Genomic DNA, 9,572 nt, shown 5'->3' with positions numbered 1-9,572 from the left:
TAAATTCTGATAGTTTCTTTTTTCAAGAATCCTTTTCATTTACTGTTTCCAAACATTGCTAATTTGACTCCTAGTTTTTTGTAAGGAAAAATCACCAGCAACTTCAAGGTATAAAAAGATTTGGAAAAACACTAAATGAGACAATCAATACCAGCTATGTTCCAAGATTATTTTTGCTTCTTATTTCATCTTTAGATTCCTTCTGCAGCTACAAACAAATGCATGATCACATGATAACCTATGGAATCATAGAATCTCATGAGTTTTGAAGTTTAGTTTAGTTTTAGCAGCTACAAGAGATAAAATTCAACAGTGGTTATATTCAAGTTAAATATAATTGAGGTACATTGGATCTGCAACAAGACACCACCTCTCAGGCTTCCCCACTGGCCCAAGCACTGAAAAATAAATATTAAAAACTCTTACTCCTCTGTGATACAGACCATACATAAATCACATGAGGGCATTAGAGTGATCTGTAAAATCCCAAACTGTGCTGTATTTTGGTGGCATTAGCTGGTTACCATTTTACATTCTAAAGATAAAATATTTTAAGTCTTCTATGCCTGTGCAGCATATTTCCTTCCAACATTGAAAAGGCGGTGGATGAGTCTCATGTCACCTTAAATTGTGAAGAAAATATAGCAATATATAGAAATATTTAGCAATATACAGAAATATACACATTACCCACTAGAATACACATCTGCAATAGCAAAATGTAATTTTCCTTGAAGTGCAAAGTTGCAGGTCCCATTCTCCTCTTAGCTAATGCACAGTTATGATGCTTTTCTACCAAATATAACTCATGAAAATGTGTTTTGATAAATATATTTTTGATGTATGTGGGTTTTTTTGAACATTTGCTTCCTTTAACACATGGCTGGGTTCAGCTCCCTGAAAGCTGTTGTGAATTTATCCAGCCAGTCAACAAAAATGATAAAATGTGACTTATCTGATTAACCACAAGCACACACAGCGGTTTGAATTGAGAATATTCATGATCAATCAACCCAGTCAGTTGTATCTGGGAAAAGTTGTTAATAAAAGATATCTGAAGAGATGAACTCCAGGAAATTGTGATCTGTTTGTGGTTATTCCAGAAGCAGAAAAGAGGGACTGGAATGGCTCAATATACAACTCTCAGCAGATTATTCTCTCTGCTCCACTGAACACCCGTAAGCACAGTCAACTATTAAATTAGCACTGCTAAGCTCTGCTATTTGTGTTGGCTATTTTTATACCCAGCAGGCAGTAATCATTACTTAATGAGAGCCTAGGCTTTAACTCCAGGTGTGATTTTGTCATCAGGGGATCTATTTTTCTACTTTTCAGAGTTTGCATCCACACCAGTTTCCATCCCCACCAGCACCACCTATTTCTCTCCCGAGGGTTGTGTGGCGCATGCTGATTCCAGGCTCAGCGTGGTGCACGATGCTTGATTTGCACTGATTGTCAGAAATTGTCACACACAGGCTTCTGCAAGGGTGTGCAGTGAAAAATGTGATCTTTGTTACGTCCCTTGCATCAGAGAGCACCTCTAATTTTCTGTTTTACTTCATCCATATCCTTTGCAGAGAAAGGCAAATCTCTGTTTGAAGTATTGGTTTCCCAAAAGTCTACCTGGAGTAATGAAAGAAATGTATTCACTGTATTTACTGTCAAAGCACCACACAAAGGAAGCAAATTTTTTCCCCTATACTAATGAAAAATGCTCAGCATATAAAAAGCTCGATTACATGCTATAAAGGGCTGACTTTCTGCTTTGCTATTCAGCTATTCAAACAGAGAGAACGCTGCAAAATCTGAAGAACTAAAACTAAGAAAGAAGAAAAACACAACTTCTGCACACTTTTGTAGAGAAACCCCAGCTTGGAGAGGGTTGCAGATGAATACAAATTCCTGCTACAGGCATTTTTTGGGAAAAAGACAAATAAACAAACAAAGCTACACATGACTCTCTCTCTGACAGATTTCATTTTCAGCTTAATGAACTTAAGTACAACCAGATGAAGCAAAAACATGCATTCCTTTTTCCCAAAAAACATGAGAAGATCCAGTTCCTTTCATGTGAGACTTTCAGTCCAACCTGAAACAAACACGGGGCTGGGCTCCAAGTATTCACTTCTAGAAAATCCTATTAACAAAGACAAATATGAAGCAACTTGGGAATATCACTCCAGCGATAGATTACCACTTTCAAACTGGTCTAGAGGAGCAATTCTGTAAAAATGACACCAGCTTTAACTGCATAAAGGACATTTTTAAAAAAATACTTCAGTCAGTAAGCAGCTGGGGATGTGAGTATTCCCTCACATTTAAATAATTTCTCTTCTTTTTGCAAGCACCAAGGGATAACTTGGATTGTGAACAGGCAACTCCATAAATACTGAAAATGGAATCCCAAAATACACTTATGACTTGAATGTTTGCTATGAAAAAAACCCAAATATAGTTCAAAATTGCAGCTTCTGTACTTTTTCCATCTCTGGGCTGTGGATGGCTTGACTACCACAAGGTAGAGCATTCTCATTTTTATGTGTCCTGTGATACTCCCAAACATTACAGAAATGCTAAAGAAAGCAGATTTACTATTTTCTATCCTCCACAGACATGGAGGGTTTTTTAAATTGTTGTTTATTTTGGTGTTTGTTACTGTTAATAGCATCAATAACTCAGTAATTCTCCTGGCTGCTTACAATAGTCTTGAGAGCTTAGAAATATAAGAAAACTTACAAATACTTTTATGGTGATTATTTTCTCCAGATTTTAGCAAGACTGGTACTAAATATTACTGTGGTTCACTTAGTAGTGCTTGCAAGATGCGACGGCTCAGAAGCCCCAGGTTAGGAATTTGAATTTTTTAGTGATAATTTTAACTTTCTGCTTTGTGTATCATCCTAATCCAATGGAACTTAGGTGGTTTCTGTTCTAGTGACCATCAGAATCCACACCTGGATAAGAATTTATCCAAGGTAACAAAAGTAAAGCAAGACAAAATTCACACGACAGGAAACCTCAACTTTATCAATTTGCTTCAAAAACTCTCCTTTACTCTCAACTTTGCTTCACCTTTTTACTGCACATGTCTCACAGGAATGATGTGAAATCAACTCTTAAAACCTGCAGTCAACTATTTAGAAATGTTATCCACCATTTAAATGAACTCTCTTGCTCTGCAACAAAATCCCACAGCGTTCAGAAACAGCAAATAGAAAAAAGCAAGTGCTTGACTTGTGCAAGCCAAGAGAAAAAAGCAATCATATGATTGAAAAATATCTGCTTTATGACATTATAGCTTCCACATTCCTATTCTATCCCTCACAACCCCATTTTTGAAGCCTTAAAGGAATTTCTGTAGAGGCACTCTCGCTGCATTTATTTTGCAGCAGGTGTGGAGAAAACTGACACATTTTGCTTTTTCCAGCAGCATCAATCACTGAAACCTTAGTGCTGCACTCTCAGCACGTGCTCACCCACCCAGATAACTGAGAGGGAGAGAAGTCATCCAGCAGTGCTGCAATATGGAACATACCCTGCTGTACTCAGCTCCTTCAGGTCTGCTGTCCAGATGAAAAGTACAACCAAAATCACATTTGTTAAGGAAATGGGCATATTGCTCTTCTATATATTGACATCTACTCTGTGCAGCTGTGTATGAAAATAATCCTTTCTGAAAAGCAGCAGTTTAGTGCATAAAGGATTACTCTCTACCAAAATTTCCCCTACTCATCCAAATTGTACCTGTGGTTTATTGACAGTGCCTTTTGCTGCTGTGGATAAATCACCCAGCGAAGAGGTGGGGTTGTGTTGAAATAATGCAGCTCTTCAGCAACCTAATGTGGATCTGCATATCTGTGAAAATTAAACAGAATAAAGAAATTATCAGTTTTAACTGTCTGTCTTCTCAGCTCTGCACAAAGAATGGCTGATGAGGAGCAGCTCATAACCTGGCTTCAGCTCAATTTATGGGTAAACTTTTTTCTTCTTTTTCCTGCCCAGAAAGATGTTGAAACCACCTCATATGTTTTTGAGGCTCAGCTAGACAAAGCCACAGCTGAGCTAATTCTGCCCATTGGTGACAGTCCTGCACTGAGCATATGGTTGGAGCTCCACAGGTCCCTTCCAGCCAAAGTTTCTGTGATTTTCCATTATGGAACCAGACTCATATGTGAACTGGAAGCTAACACCACATTTCTTATGCTCCCTATTCTGGAGCAGCATGATTTTCCTTTCTAAATACCCTTGTCCATACTAAAATTTCTCTGGCATAATAATCACATCACTTATTTCTGAAGAAAAGTTATTTATCGAGCTGCCATAAGTCGCAGCATTACAAAATTAAAATCATATAAATTTAAGGAATTTTCTCTTTTTTAAAGACAACCTCATCAGGGAGGACTGTAGCAGAAGTGAGTGCAGAAAACCCGCACTGGTCTGACCTTTAATCTCAGAGTGGTTAAGGTGTTGCAGTTGCATTGATTTCCTGTGTCTCCCATACTGTATTTCCCCTACACTGTTAAACAGGACACTGGGCTGATTCTTGAGAGCCTCCATTTGCCTGTTAAATTTATTGGCTTTGTCTGCCTCAGCTTCTGTCAGTAATGCTCAACAAGAATATTACCACAATGTCTTCTCCATGTCAAAGAGGAAATACAGCAATTATACCTACCCAAACAATTACCTGCTCTGCATTTACTCCATTCTAATTTTAATGCTTTAACTATGGAAACTGGGGAAACTAGTGCCTAAAATTTTGAGGAAAATATCTTGATTTGTGGCTGATAACTGCTGACTTGGCCATGCTGTCGCACCTCTTCTGTCAGTATTTCTCCTCCTTGCAGGGGAGAACCAGTTCTGATTTTCTTCTTCTTTGGGTTTCCTCATGGTTTATTGCACTTCCATCTTTGTAGGGCCACAGGTCTGCTAGATCTTTTTCACTTATTGCATTTTAATTATTTTAATAATTTTTAGTGCTAGTTTTCTTCACAAGCATCCTCATTTTCCTGCCTATTTGAAACTAAATGTCTGTGTGCCTTACCTGCTTAGTGCAGAGTATCATTTTTGCAGCACTAAAAGTAATATCTGAAAACAATTAAGCATGAGTTTTTCTCAATGTGTCAGAATTTAATTTCTTGAACTACTCCTCCTCCTCCTCACATTAACATTCCCAGCAATTTAAACCACCTAACTTGGTATCCTTTGTGCCATTGGAAATATCTAATACATTACAAAGAGCTACTAAAAATTAAGACATTTTCTATAGCAAACAAAGTGAAAGCAATGGAGTTAAATAACTAAATGCTCTACTTCATTAAGTTCTTGATAGAATTAATTTCAGAACTTGAAAATTTGTTCTTTCCACAAGATACATAGGGAAAGCAATAGAAATGATAAGTATGTTATGCATATGATTACAACAATGGTATTCAGCTGCCTAAATAGATGAATTTAATGCTGTTTTGGATCCTCCCAAGGTGTTCAACGTGTATATTGGGACAGCACACCTGGTTGAGGGCTCCACACTTCCAGAGCAGCACCTGAATGCTGCTAAAGAAATGTTAGATCAGTGTGGTTTGACAGCTGAATCTAAAATCTACTTGTTTTTAGAAGTGTGCATGTGTGTGTGTGTGTATATATATATACATATATATGTATGTATATATGTATATATAAAATCAATAATGCTACAAATTAGAAACCAACACAATACTCTACAAACATAGTTAAGACTCAAAATTTTCTACATTTTAGCCTAGCTTATGACAGAAAACATTCTCAATATTCCTTCATGGAACTGAAATCCAAATTTGGCTCTCCCTGTCACTATATTTATATTATTTTACTGCCTAAGATTAATGGAGCATAGACTGGAGGCTGAGATTCCCATCTCTGTCATCTCTTTTTAAATCACTCTCCTTCCAAAATGCTTAAAATTTTTGTGTTGGAACCTTCACTCATTTGACATCATAATACATAAAGATTTATGTTAATGAAAAACTCCATTACATATTCATGGAGCTGTAGTGTGAGAGCTGCAGAGAAACTTTAGAGGCTTTTAAAAGAGTACACAAATTTCTGTGATTTCTGTGTCCACAGCATGTGACTTTCCTTACTGGCAACATTAGGATTTTTTTAAGAAATTATGGTAAGCTGTCATTACTTACTGACATTTGTGGGTTTATTCAACCATCTTAACTCAGTCTGACTGCTAAAAAAGTTGCAGACAGGAATTGATTTTAAACTTGGCTTTGAAGCTGGATGCAGACCCACAGCATAACAGTATTAGTACAACTCCTGCCCTCATGGTGGTTCCTAATATAATTTAATTAATTAGATACAAAGATTAAAAATATTGAAATATTACAGATCCCCAAATAATGCTCAACTAGTGCTAATTATTTAAACTTTAGGCCTTTGGTTTCCTGTTGAGCCAAGTCATGACTTTGGATGGCATAAAAACCAAAGCAGGAGCACTGGAGTCACTCACGGATAAAAAAGTAGGAGACCAGAATCAGATCATTTATCTGGGAATGTTAAAAAGAAATTTCCAGCTCAAGAATTTCAGTTTGAGAAGTCTTCCAACTGCTCCCATTAACAAAAAATTCATTACTAGAGCCAGCAATAAGGCAAAAACTCTGAATTCACATTTTACAGAGGAACAACTTACTATAAGCATTGCATAAAAGGCACCCTGCCTCTATAAAGTAAAATTTCATTCAAACTCATGCAAAACTCACCTGAAGGACAGAGGTATTGAAGAACTAGATTTTATTTTAGATAAATTTGCTGTTGTTTTTAGGATGAATTCCAGTAGGTGTGCAAGAACTAATGGTTACTTATTGCAAGGAATACATTACATATAAATTTTCTTCATTAACTCTTTCCAAGAAACCAAAAAAAAGATGCAATGATTCTAGCCTGTGTGTTCACTAACATGATAAATTGTATTAAAAGTGAAAATTCATTGTTATTTTTGATTCTTCATGTTTTAGATTAAAGGGGATTCAAAGGTTGTTAAATCTTCTGCATTCATTAGGTTTTCACTAAGTGGAAAATTCTCACTGGCATTGCACTAATGAAGTACCCTTAAAGTCAGCTGGTATAAATTGTGAATGTGGCACATAATGACTTGACTCAAATACATCAAGAGGTTTAAATGCAGGGAAAATTCCATAAGAGCCCTTTCTATGTTTTTAATCAATTTAGTCCAAACCATTCTTTTCCCCCCTTCAATTGCCAAGTTCCAGCTTAATTAAAAAAGATCAAATTTTTGAAAATTTTTCCACAAATAGGGATTTCATAGAAACAAGACAAGTCTTGTGGTCTTCCTTTTTTCTTAGTAGAACTTGTATTCACATTGACTTCCATCAAATAAAACTGCCAAAACTCCAGCTCTGTATTTGTTTCCTTTTAAGCACGTGAGCTCACAAGCAGTGGCTTGCTTTACCAGACACCCCCACTATTTATCAAATCTGTGTAGATTGATTTACTTCTAAAGCAAGGGCCAATTAATAAAACTGGAAAAAAGTAAGGATAGAGATCTGTAAGTAATGTCACCCACAGAAAAAAAAATAAACCTGCAGTCACGGAAAAAACAAACAAACAAAACAAAAAAAACCAGCTCAGAAATCTGTACTTGGAGTATAATGTGATGTTTGTCAGCACACATTTTTTACAGAGATGTTTATGACTAAATGCTGACATGTTGCCTAAAAGCAGCAGCAAAATGATGAAGACAATGAAGAAATGTAGATGCAGCCATTAGTTTTTATCCTATTAATGCCAGGAAAACTTGTCTATTTCCCGTGCAAAACGAGACCCAGACTATGTCTACAGCAGAGTCAGCAACATGACTGCAACATAGGTGCCCTTACATGGATAAATTGAAGATATTGAGCTCAGGTATTGGCAAGAGAAAAGGAAATAAAACAAACCACCACCACATAAATACACAGATAATTATCCTGAGTTCTGGCTGGAACCTCCTCGCTGATATCTGGACTGTCTGGATTGACACAGGACTTCAGTGTTTGCCATGTCCCATCAAAACCAGCAGGGCTGCTTTAAATTAGAAGCCTGACCTGAACTAGAAATAGCTTTTCAGTGCTAAATATTAAAATATTCTGACCAGGTGGCTTGGATTTAAATGCTGCAGCTCGCTGCAAGGAAGTCAGCTCAGCTGGAGGGCAGAGTCCAAGCATCAGGGCTTTAGGTTATCAGAGTCAAAGCAGGTAAAAAAGGATATTCTGGGCTCATCCCAGATGTAATTCCTTCTTCCTAGAGCTGCAGAGGACAGAAAAAACCCATTGGAGCTGCACATGTATCCCAGAAACAGATGAGAAGGAGATACAAGTGTGTTTACACAGGCTCGCAGTTAAATACTCATGTGTGAAGGTCAGGGCTCCTCACAATAAATGGTCTTCTGATGTTTTCAAACCTGAATTTCAATATTTTATCCAATAGAAAAAAAGAAATCAACCAGCACAGCTTTACAGCAGAAGTCTGTTTATCAGCTTAAAGGTAGACTCCATTTTCACTCACTCAAGTGAATTTCAGCCACAGTCTTGTATCATGCAGCTCGTAAATTACTTAAGCCTGAAATATTTTATAGACCTATACTTGTCCTCTAAGCAGATGATTCTGGAATGCAAATACAAAAATTTGGGATTTGGTGATGAAAAATCTCACCTATTTCATTTTCCTGGGAATACTTCACCTCAAGGGAAAACTTATCTCTTCTCCTTTCTCTAAGATTCCTCCCAAATAAAAAAAAAAAAAAAACAAAAAAAAACAAAAGGAGTCTTTTTGAGAAGGGTGGTAACTTCTGCTGGCCTCTTTCAGATTAATGTTCTCACCTGGAATGGGACTAATATTCTTCCTGAAGAAAGACTTACCTGACATTCAGAATGAGAGCTTTCAAGTGGCCAGGAACTGAAATCCCACCACAAAATGACTGGGATACAGGCTGGAAAAGAAAAAAGTGCCCCTGTTTACATAAACAGGCTTGAACCACCAGCAGGTTTTTTCAATTAATACTGTCACTTTGCCAAACACTCATGAAATTTGGCAGAAAACATTGATTCACCAATCCCATGTGAAATCTGTCCCTGGAAAACACAATGCATAATAACAATTGTGGCAGAAAAAATGCTGAAGCACACAAGGGCCTACAGGAATTTTCAGCACTGATCAGTGATAGCCAGAAGAAAAGAAAGCAGAGGGAAGAGAAACTGTTAAGAATATTAAGCTCAAAATAAGATTAACTGGCAGATCTGGTAAATTTTGAGTGCCCTACAGCAGAAAGAGCATGCAGAGAACCACACCACACTGGTATTTCTGCTTTGTCAGACTGAAACATCATCCTGCTTGTCCATCTCAGGAGCCTTCAGTTTTAAAGTTAGTGGCCAATTACCGACCCCCTCACACACCCACCCCAAAAAAGCAATTACCAAATGAAATGTTTAGCAAATGACCGCCTTCAACCAACATTTTGACAAGGAAAAGCAGTGCCAGAAGGATGAAAGGCCCAGACAAGTGTAGGATGACTGCAGTACATGAAACACCCCTAT

The sequence above is a fragment of the Onychostruthus taczanowskii genome, unplaced genomic scaffold (assembly GCF_017590055.1).
Source record: "Onychostruthus taczanowskii isolate IOZ18803 unplaced genomic scaffold, ASM1759005v1 scaffold67, whole genome shotgun sequence".
In the NCBI taxonomy this organism is placed as follows: Eukaryota; Metazoa; Chordata; class Aves; order Passeriformes; family Passeridae; genus Onychostruthus; species Onychostruthus taczanowskii.
The sequence above is the reverse complement of the archived record's forward strand: the minus strand, read 5'-3'. Positions refer to the sequence as shown.